This window comes from Crotalus tigris, unplaced genomic scaffold, assembly GCF_016545835.1.
Source record: "Crotalus tigris isolate CLP2741 ecotype Arizona unplaced genomic scaffold, ASM1654583v1 scf7180000017628.32516253702:7417878, whole genome shotgun sequence".
In the NCBI taxonomy this organism is placed as follows: Eukaryota; Metazoa; Chordata; class Lepidosauria; order Squamata; family Viperidae; genus Crotalus; species Crotalus tigris.
In genome coordinates this window covers 2,743,850-2,756,096 of record NW_024096523.1, presented here as the reverse complement: position 1 = coordinate 2,756,096, position 12,247 = coordinate 2,743,850, and positions in this window count along the sequence as shown.

The window sequence follows — 12,247 nt, the reverse complement described above, 5'->3', positions numbered from 1 at the left end:
ACTGAAAAAATCTCCATGTTGGCCTTGGGCACCTCACTAGCAGTTTGCCTGACTTCTTGTTCAAATTGACTTTGGGATTTAGATTTTTTTCAAGTGATTGTTGTTGTTAGTTGCGAAGTTGTGTCCGACCTATCGCGACCCCATGGACAACGTTCCTCCAGGCCTCCCTGTCCTCTACCATCTTCTGAAGTCCGTTTAAGCTCACGCCTACTGTTTCAGTGACTCCATCCAGCCACCTCCTTCTCTGCTGTCCCCTTCTATTGGCCTCAATCTTTCCCAGCATTAGGCTCTTCTCTGAGTCCTTCCTTCTCATTAGGTGGCCAAAGTACTTGAGTTTCAACTTCAGAATCTGGTCTTCTAAAGAGCAGGCGGGTTTGATCTCTAGGACTGACTGGTTTGATCACCTTGTAGTCCTGGGGACTTGCAGGAGTCTTCTCCAGCACCATAGTTCAAAATTCATAGTTCAAGTGATAGGAGACATTAAGTGGAATGTTACAAAGCAAAGTATCTTTTCCTTAGTGTCATCTCTTGATTCTTCCAATGACCCCATATGCATTCTCCGAAAACAAAAATAGAGGGTTCTGCAGGATTTTGTTTGGAAATATTACTGCTTGCCCAAAACCAAAACTATATTGCAGCGATTCCTGAAGGCTAAAGGGGTAAGGTGAGTGCTTCACCATCCAGAAATGGTGCTTATAGTTGGCTAAGTCTTTGTGTCAAACATTTTTGGGAACATATTTGCGCTCCTCTCATGGCAAGCATAAAGTGACAGCACACACAAGATGCTCTCAAAATTGATTGAACCCCCAGATGTGGGATTTCTGCAAATGTATTAAAGATATTTTTCCTTTTCCTCCCCAGATATTGTGGTCAGTATAGAATAAGAGTAATCCTTGGAGAAAGCATTATGACCACGAGGTTCAGGATTCCATATTCCATGGATGTTTTCTTGTAAGTAACTAAGTTTTAGTGTTGTAGCTGTGCATCATAACAATGTAATATAGCTTTAAATCAGACATGTCAAACACAAGGCCTGGGGGCCGGATGTGGTTTCATGTGACCCGCAAAGCCATCCTGGAGACTGTGAGGGAATCGCCCCCGCTGCCTTGGCCCTGGCCCAGGCCGGCCGGGAGCCAATGTACAATTTTGTGGCCATCTATGCTGAAATGCATTCAGTCTTAGCTCCACAAGGCTGTCTAGAAACAGCGAGGAACCAGTGCCTGCTGCATCGGCCCCGCCCCCTGGGTGCATGCTGAGGAGGTGTCACCCTTTGTGAGGAATGAAGAAATGCACCATGCCTTGGCGCTTGCCCCGGTCCCACCCCCTTCTGCCAGAGACCCTCAGATCTGCCCAACTCCTGCCCAGGCCCCCACAGGCGATGTAGAGCTGGCCACGCCCAGCCAGTAGGCCACACCCACTCCATCCACGCCCACCCAATAGGCCATGCCCACCCTGGCCACACCCACCTGGCCTCCCCAAGGGCAACCACAATGCTGATGCGGCCCTCAATGAAATTGAGTTTTGACACCCCTGCTTTAAATGCAATAAAACAAAATCACAATATTTATAAAGACATACAAAGAGATCAAAACAAAATAAAGTCAGATTGAGAATTTAAATGTTTCTACGTTTACATTATAACAAATCAGAAGTAGAAACTTTTGCAAGGAACACAATCCTTTTATTTCCTCCCTCCTCATCCTGTCAGAACCTAACCTACCCCTCCCAACCATCTATTTTCAACTGTCAGTACCTTCCATCTCCCCCAACATCCATCACAACCAATGATGTTTCCTGGATAGGCAGCGAAACATCATCTTCCTCAAAAAATCAGTCCAATTGCCTTTAAAAAATAATTATTAAAAAACACCTTTGAGAAAAGCAAAAGTAGCAATATGATTACGGCATTAATGGGAATATCACAGTGGAGGTGGTTGATTGATTAACAACAGATCCCATCACTTATTTATATTTTTAATTTATATAGTTTTATTTTTTATGACTGTAACCATCCAGGGTTACCTTGAGGTAAGATGGGTGGTCTATAAAATTTATAAACCAATAATTAAAAGCTAGAAAAGCATCTGCAAGAAGACCTCTTCTTGTAATGCATTGTGATAGAACATATCTGCTAACTTGAAGTACGCCCCAAATGAGACATATTTTTTACACATGAATGTTGTTCAAAGAGCTGTAAAAATTAAGAGGAGTGGAAGCATCTTGCTCTTCCTGTGATCCCAACTGGAAATCTGGGAGGATATCATTCAGTGCCTCAAGTTCTCATGTATCCAAAATTAAATCTACCTGGCCTTTATCTAAGATGCTGATAACCACAACATTCTGTTGGCTATCACACCTGCGCTCCAGGTAGCACATGGATTCTCCATTCCTAGATCACATCTGTGAGATAATGCATATATCTTCAAAATTCTTACTTAGATTCATTATGTTTCTGGGAGTATCTTTGCATGTTGTTGATCTTACAACACTTGCTAGAGGTATATTGGGACACGTAAGTACAGGTTGTAGAATTTCCAACCCAGTGTCACACTAGTTCCCAGGGAATTAGCAAACCAACTGTCCACTTAATAGTAACATTAAATAGATTAGCAAAAGAAGCTGAAATATTAAGAACATTCTCCCATTACATTCTTGTCATGATAGGAATGAGTGGAAGGGCTAATGGAGAGAGCTATTAATTTGGTAGAGTAGCATATAATTCCCAAATAGAAAACAGAAAAAAATATGCTAGCTAGTCAACTTTTCTAACCGAAATAAGCCAGTTTGTTTAGGCTTGGGGATGAAAGAAAATTGAGCCAAACTATTTCTAAAGTCCTGTAATTGTTCTAAAGCACATCAAAACATTCACAAATGACTGATCATTCTGTGTTAGAAAATAGAAGGCCTTTATGTTTTGGTTAGTTTGCCACATTTGAAATTATCCATGTGATGTGTAGGGAATAAAGGAGAAAGCATAGAGCAGGGTTCCCCTGAATTTGGCAATTTTTAAGACATGTGGACTTCAACTTTCAGAATTTCTGCAGCCAACATTCTCTATGTGGCATAGAGCAAGGCTTTTCAACCAGTGGTATGGGTACCACCTGTGGTACATTGGCACCTGGCAGGTGGTACGCGACCATCCTAGAAAAGTGGTAGCGGGGGAGGGGAATGAGCTGAACCGGTGGCAGCACCACACAAGCCTGAGCGAGAGATGGCTGGAGCTGCAGGGCTGTTAGAGCTCAGCAGAAGCACCAGGATCAGCGCCAGTCTCCAGCTGATCAGTGCTTCTTCGGGGCTGTCAGGGTTCAGTGGAAGCACCAGGATCAGCACCAGGTTCCAGCTGGAGCTTGGCGCTGATCCTGGTGCTTCTGCTGAACCCTGAAGAAGCACCAATCAGCTGGAAAGCAGCATTGATCCTGGCACTTCTGCTGAGCCCAGAAGAAGCGCCGATCAGCTGGAATGTTGCAGCATCTCCAGGGTCTTGTGATTTATATTCAGATGCTTGGCAACTGATTCATATTTATGACGGTCACAGTGTCCCAACTGGTACTTGGATACTGCCATATTCTAAAAGTAGTACAATGGGTGAAAAGGTTGAAAAGCCCTGGCATAGAGAATAAAGCTGTTGCATTGTTCTTTCCTACACTGCTACACTAGACAGAGGCTGTTTTCCCTTGAAGAAATCCCTCTGAGAGGCTGAATTCATACCACATGCTAGGTTATAATGTGTCTTATTTGATTTTTAGTTCAATATGCTATGTGCGGCCAGTCTTTGTGTATCCTGAATTATAACGAACAAGATCGATTTAGTTTCTTCCATAACATACAATCCTGAAAACTGTCTTAACTATGTCAACACATTCAGAGTCAGAATGGGTTGAAGGCTTAATGTGGAAGGGTATAATGTGTAGTTTCAGGGCTCATGCATCTCCAAAAATTGTTCAAATTGTGAATTTTCTTTTTTCCCCCTTTTATGGTAAAGTTATAAATGTTGATACATAGTATGATTTCAATGCAATTTCAATGTAGCAATGTTTATATGATTAAAATTATTACCATTCTATTATTTAGGTGAAAAAGAAAAGTAAAAAATTCTATTAGCCTTAATTGCAATTTGAGATGTCGATATTATAAGATTATTTAATTTTTCATTCAGAATTGTTACTTTATAACATAAAAAGAACCATTGCAATTCCTATCAAAGTGTTAGTTATATAATAGTTTCAGTCTTGAACTAATTATTGAATATTAAGATCTCTATTATATTGTTATAGTGTGTATGTATATATTGATATATTGGTAAGAGGAAATAAAAAATCATTGAAGCAAATTTAACAAAAGTTAAAATACCTAAAAAGTTCGGGGGGGGGGGAGAAAAAAGGAAATACTAATGAAAAATTATTGATCTCTTTTTTATATATTTGCTAATTTGCTATATTTGTAAGTATTTAGTCTTTAAAAGCCAGATTATGCTTTTACCATACTGCGTGATGGGTTGTATGTATGAGATAATCTTTAAATTGTGAATTTTTTAAGAATGGGGAAAAGATAATGAAGAAAACAAAAAGGTGGGTGCATTTTCAAATGCAAGTTGTTACTAGGACAGTAAAACATTACAGAGAAGGTGTATAATGAAAGGCTTTTATAATCATGAAAGTGGGTGGGAGGTGGAGTACCTTAATAGAAAAGCCAGTTCCTCCCACAGCTTTCTAATCAATCTTCTAGAGGAACCTGAATAGCATCTGTGAACAAGGCCTGTTTTTCAAGCCATTTCTTTTAGGGCGGCTTTGATGCTCTGTTGAACGGGTCACGTATATAGCATACAAATACTTCAGGAAATCTATTACATTAGTTTGCTGCCTGGAAGCAGAGTGACTCCAGATTCGGGTTCCCCTGCCCCCACCATAGGGTGACTTTGAGCCATCATGAGATTTTAGCAGAGCATATCTCATTAATATGGACACATGGATGGACACACACACACACACACACACACAGAGCTCTGGCTGATGAACATTACTACTATTAGTAGTAGTTATTTTACTTTCGTATTTAAAATACATTAGTACTTTAGTAGTCCCTTTGTTGTTGTTGTTAGTTGCAAAGTCGTGTCTGACCCATCGTGACCCTATGGACAATGTTCCTTCAGGTCTTCCTGTCCTCTACCATCTTCTGGAGTCCATTTAAGCTCACTCCTACTATCCGACTCACTCCGACTATCGGTTTAATATAGTTCTGTTGATTACATTGCATTTTAAAAAGAGTCAGGAAGTGAAGGTTTGGGGCCTACTGTGGAAGAAATTAAAAGTTTCTTCTGCAAGGTAACAAGAAATAGGAACAGTACCCCAATCAAGGAACTACAATGCAGACAAACAAGCTAAGAGTAAATAACAGCCTAATCGAGCACACTCCCACTAACCCTGACAAGGTGAGCCACTAGGATACAAAATAAGAGCAAACCCCACTCTCCTCTAGCACTGAGGATGTTACTTTTAGTGGGGTATTGTAATGTCTGCAAGAAAACAACCAAGCTCAGAGAGCACCAAGGATTCCACAGTTCAATCCTGAATTTACAAATATTCCCTTTTATTGATAAAAAGTTTAGAGAGCAGGTCACATAGTCTTTTAAATTGTATTTTAGAAACCCATAGAATAATGAACGATTAAAAAAATTAGACTGTAAGAAAAAGCAGGAGATGCAACCAGAAATGGCAGTTCATTGGCTATATCAGAGGGAAAATACCCTAGGCTTGATGTGGTTTGGGTTGCTTTGCTGGTACCTCACATAAGATATGAGGCACAGGATATGTGGTTAATGCTGAAGGCCTTGCAAACCTAAATGGGCCATTCAGTTTGCTTTGCAGTTCAGATGTTCAGTAGGTTTTTGGGGCAGATGCATGTATTAGAAGATAAACAGTAAAGAAGGCCATTATGGTGTAGTGATTAAGGTGTTGGGCTATAGAAACTGGAAGATTGAATTTTGCCTTAGGCACAAAGCCAGCTGGTGTCCTTGAGTCAGTCACTCTCCCAGCTCTAGGAAGAAGGCAAGGGCAAACCATTTCTGAAATCTTGCCCCCAAAAACTGTAGGGACTTGAGGGAAAGAAAACACTAAAAGGAAAGGAAACTGCTTCAGAAATAAGATGAAAGGTATAAGAGGGTAATAGCAAGCAACATATAAAAATCTGGCAGAAACTCACTTCATCAGTGTCAAGAATCAATTTAGATAGATCTGTCAATTCATGTTTTCAAGCTTGATTTAGAAACCTACACAGAATCAAAGTGGATTTCCAAGTTAATTTGAAAAAAAAAACCACCCCATTATGTAGAAGCACAGAAAGCATCAAATCAAGTCTGAGTAGATTTGGCCATATCCAAATTTGAACTAAATTTTTAATCTCGGATTCACTGGCAAGAGCAGAAATTCCTCAACGGTTGCCTCAGCACAAGCTTGACCAGGTTTTAGGCTTGAACTTGGCTTAACAGTCTTTAATACATTACAGACTATGAAAACAGTTATCTGCCTTCTGTTGGTACTCAAGGAGCGATTCCGCCTTTATACCCAATAAACTTTAATTCTGGTGCTTTTTTCTCCTATTCCTCATGATGTAATGGAATTTTTGTTTGTTTTGAAGCTGGGTGTCTATTCACTTTTGAGAGAACTAACATTTCTGCCCAAATAATAGAGTATGAAACAGAAAGAATTTAAAGCAGGATTTAGAAGAGCTGATCATTCATGTTAAAAATGAAAGCTTAAAACTTCACCAAACATTTGCCAATTCTGAGCAAATAAAATATGTTTTTATCCATCCCCAGAAAGAAAACAATGCCAGTGACACAGCTAAGGTGACATAGAAAGAAATCTCATCTTTTATAACCATGTGCCTACCTCAGAAAATGGTAAGACTTAAGCAGGTATCTCCCTCTAACCTCAAATGTCATGCTATTGAAGATTAAACAGCAACAGCTCTACCAACGTTTGAATGCATTTGGTAAGAGCTCTTTCCTACAACAAAGGTGAAACTATTCATTGACAAGAGTGCTGCTTTGTATGGAGGCTAAGCAAGCAGAGGAAGTCATCTTGGCGAAAGTGTACTGTTTCCTCCAGAAGGATAGTTCCTACAATCTGAGAAGTCCTAACCAAACCCAGTTTCCCTCTTCCAGTTGATTAACGTTGAGATTGAAATCAGTTGTGGCACTGAAGGCCTAGAACGGAGCAGGAGAGCAGCCAGTTTATGGGGCCTTTGGGCCGTTGACTTCCTAGCTGGATGGGTGGGTGGTGCCTCTGATACAGGCAGGACATTGGCTCAGGTTTGGGTGTTCACGGAGAAGCTGGATGAAAGGGTGGAGCCAACAACCACAGGGCGTCTCCCCCAAGTGCTGCCGTAGATGGGTTTTGAGTTTGCTGGTGCTGTTGAAACGTTTGTAGCAGACCTGGCAGGGAGGCAAGATTCATTTTGGTTAGCCATGCTGGCACATTGTAGAACACCATGGGTCATAGAAACTATTCTCTTGTTTACTTTCTAAAACGGTGTTTCCCAATCTTGATTAAGATGTATTGACTTCACCTGACTGAAGAATTCTGAGAATTGAAGTCCACAGGTCTTAAAGTTGCCATAGTTGATAAACACTCTTTTAAAAGACAAGTCTTGGCTCATAATAACCCTTAGGTTTGTCTCTTGCTTGTTTTTTTTTTTTCAAAATAACCCCCACCATGTTGGTGAAATGGCTGGCTTCTGGTAAGAATTTCTTCTTTAATGAGATCCAGGGATCAGACACCTGAATAAAATCCTTCTGGTAGAAATCTGCCCAGTAAGAAGGGCCTAAAAGCCATCAAATCACCTATGACAGGGGTAGGCAACCTTGGCTCTTTTATGACTCGTGGACTTCAACTCCCAGAATTCCTGAGCCAGCTTGGCTGGCTCAGGAATTCTGGGAGTTGAAGTCCACGAGTCATAAAAGAGCCAAGGTTGCCTACCCCTGACCTATGAGAAGAGCCAATTAGGATTTCTTTGGCTGGCAATTTGATGAGGAATGAGACACCTACCAGGCATTCATGTGGCTTCTTGCCTGAGTGCACCAGATGATGTTTCTGCAGATGAGCCAACTGGGTGAAACGTTTTTTACAGATCTGACACTGAAAAGGTCTCTCACTGCTATGTACTCTCAGATGAACCTGTAAGGGATAGAATAATAAAAAGGGATTACCTGCAAAGGGATGGTAATACGGCTGCCAAATCCTGGCTGCTTCTGGGAATGTTTATATGTATGGGGAAATCCCAGAGTGAAAGAGTGAAAGCTCATTATAAAACTGATCTGGTAAAAACAGTTGGTTTTCTACTTCTTTCTTGTGAGTGGGTTTTCCCCCCAATTTCATACTCTAGTCCAGAGCTTTGCAATTTTTTTTCAGGCCACAGAACCTGTTTTTCTTTTTTTAAATTTCAGACCTCCTGATTAGGAGGTCTGAAAATAAGCTGCATTCAAGTTTTTCTTTTTTGCCCTTGCCTGGGAGCACAGTTTAAAAAACCCGGGGCTAGCCTGTAGCCCCTCTTTTTCATGCTGATCTGCCATTTTATTAATCAGATCCAATCTGGTTCAGATTGAATATAGTTAAGATTAACTTCATCCACTAATCAGTAGGAACTAAATAGAACAGACTTTCCCAATATGTTATTCCCTGTGTGTGTCTGATTTCAAATCCTATGATTTACAATGACCATGCTGGTTGGGGATGGTTATATTCTAAAGTGTATCGTGACCCCAAAGCATCTTTCTTTTTTATTTATTTACTCATTCATTCAATTTGTATAGCTGTCCAACTCAATCGAGTGAGTGGATGACTTATAGTTCTAAAATTATAAAGCAATTCATCTTGGTTGGATGAAGAAATCCCTGCTTCTTAATCGACTAAAAATGGAAAGAGTGACTAAGAACCTAATAGCCAATGATTTGCAGGCCAAGGGCTCTTGCATAACCTATACACAATGGTGGCAGTATATGAGGGCTACCTATAATATTCACCATGGTGCAAACAACACTTCGTTATCTATAATTGTGTGGGTGTCATAGGGCAGATCCATACTTTCTGTTTGACCCATTGCCAGTGTGAAGAAAGGGGTCTGTATTAGTGATAAAGGTCATGTGGGAATGGTATGTGTGCACACATCTGGGAAAAACGGAGACTAGTTAGGAAGGAACAGTTACTAAAAGGAAAAGGCAAGCACTGGCAGATCAGTCCACATAGGAAATAGCCAGTAAAACTTTCCTCTAGGGATAGAAAGTGAACCAACCAATCAATCTTGTAAAAGTTGTATTTTGAATGTTGCCTAAGCCCAGCCCTGTGGCCAGTTCACTAATCTGGACTGGAATTTCTGAAGATAGGTTAAGAAATATCCAGGAGTAGCATGAGAGACAAACAACTTAGGCTGCAGTGTAGAACTGCTTACAATCATTCCACCCAATCATTAATACACTCATTTGGATATACCTTCAGATTGGAAAGCTGCCCAAAGCTTTTAGCACAGACATTGCACTCATATCTAATTTTGCCATTCTTCCTGTTCAGGGGGGACGACTTGGACTTGTTGCCTTCCTTGGACATTGAGGAATAGTTTTTTGGAGTACTGAGGTTCACAGACTCATGCTGATAGAATGTTGGAGAAGTAGCTTTCAACTGTTGAGTTCTGAAGTCATGAAAAAAGGTTGGATTCTCATAATTACAGCCCAGAAGTGAAAATGTCCCAGCATAGAAGGAGAACAGATTTGGAGATTTTTTAGCATTGTATTTTCCTTGAGTCAAAATGGGAAGATAGACATTATGATATATCCTGGGATATGGAGGTTGTTTCTCCATGATATCTTGGGAAGACAAACATTGAGGTTTAATTTTCCATGAATTGGTTAGTGATAGACCTGATGGGAAGCTAAGATCATGAGAAACCATTACAGATTTGGGGTAATTGGCAGTAGTGGTACTGCAGATATGACAATAGGCATTGGGCATTTTGCTCATGTAATGGCATTCTGAACAGGATGAATACTTGTTGCAAATATTGAGTTCCATCTGTGGTGAAGTAATTGAGTGGCATGGACTAAATCCATAATGATGTTGATTTTCTGTTCTCATATTTCTCTCTCCTGGGAGACCAAGCATCTCTTTTGCAAATTTGAACTTGGATTCTGTGCAGGAACTCTTAAGTTTCATAGCCTGTTTTTCAGCTCTGTGAAAGACATCTGTCATAGGTTTTATGTTTTTGTGGCTTATCTTCCTTGATGGCACATCCTGTTCAACATTTTCTTCTTCATCTTCACTTTTGTCTTTCATTGTGGTAACTGTACGAGTTTTGTTATCATTGGAGTTCCTCTGCAGTGAATGAGAGATCACCTCAAATGAAGGTTCTGTTGGAAGATTTCTCAAGTTTAGGCATTCTGTAAAGGAAGAATGAAAGCTACTTTTTACTATTCTCACTTTGACAACTAGATCTCTATCTCTCCTTGAGATGTTGAAAAGCATCTTTCAAAATCTTTAAAACTCTTTTAAAAAGGAGAAAAAAACAACTACTCCTTTATTGTTTTTTTAACAAATAACAAATTACAGAATAAGCTAGCTTTTATGGCTGTTACTTCTAGGGAAAACAACTATAGTGGATTATAGGAAATACAGTACTTATTTCTTCGAATTTACTCATTACACTTTATTTTCTTTTTTGTCCAAGTGCTCTTATTGTTGTGATGAATTTTATTTTAAGAAGAAGACAGACGCCAATCACAAGCCTTTGACTATATAAATTTGTAGAATGAAGGTGACCTACATAGAATAGTATCCTGTAATACTGTATAGTACAGGCACAAATCAAAAACAGTAACTGTGAAGGAAACAAAGAATTCAAGCTATAGTTTCATCTTAACTACGCATTAAAATATAAAACATATACAATACATATATCTATATAACATATTACCAAGACTTTAAACATTCAGCATTTCAGAAAAAGTAGAAAATTATCTATAAATGAAGCATACTATACTTGTAATGTTCAATTTCTAAGTGTTTCTATTACTTTTGATTAACCTAGTACAAGAAGCAGATTAAATACTATACTGAGAATTGAACACATATTTGGTAGTTTATTCTTTTAAAATTAATGGTAACTGTGACTCTCCAGATTTTGGCAATTACAGTTTATATCATCATAGCCATGTTGGCTGAAGCTCATGGGAATTTGAATCCAATAACACATGAAAAGTCCTCTATCCACAACTATCTTTAAAATAGCCTCTGCTTTTAGTTTTGCAGAGTTCTAAGTCTGTGACTGCAGGGACTCAGAGGAAAAAAAAAACAAGTCTAAATTTAAGAGAAAAAGCCACTATCATTTTAAGCATTAAGGAATATCCCGTCTTCAATGGAAATCAATTAACCAAAGGTGATTTGAAATAATCAGGACTTTAATATAATCAGGGCTCCACTGCACATAGCTGGTAGATCAGTGGTTCTCAACCTTTTTAATGCCGCGACCCCCCAACCAGTCGTAAGTCGGGGAGTACTCAACCGGTCGTAAATCGAGGACTACTCAACTGATGCAGCACTGTTTGCAGACTGGGACTTTTGGCGGGCTCAGCAGGGCAGAGACAGCCTGGACAATTCCTATTGGCTTTTGAAAGCCAATGGAATTAGATTGTATTCAAGAGAGTCTATTCTATTGGCTTTCAGAAGCCAATAGAATAAAAGGGAGTAGCACAGCTAAGGAAAAGGGGGGGGGGGAAATGGCGGACTGCGTTGTTTGGCGACCCCCGTGAAATGGTCGTTCGACCCCAAATGGGGTCCCGACCCACAGGTTGAGAACCACTGTGGTAGATACTATAATTAAGATTTTTTACCCATTCAGTTGTGTCCAATTCTCAGAGACTGCCTGGGCAAATTCTTGCACTTGTCTTGGCAAGGTTTTCAGAAGTGGCTTTCCATTGCCTCCTTCCTAGTGCTAAGAGAAAATGATTGGCTCAAGGTCACTCAGCTGGCTTTGTGTCTAAGGCGGGACTAGAACCCATGGTCTCCCAGTTTCACCATTACATCAAACTGACTCTCTGTATTAATTGCAATTAAGTTATCTCTCTATAATTAAATATGAGTTCAGTTACAATTATAGCTATAATTATAATTATAAACAAGATACTGGTATTAAATTTATATGGCTTCTTCCGAGATAATTCTAGGAACTATACTAAATCTACAGATATTGGCAAGAGCAGATC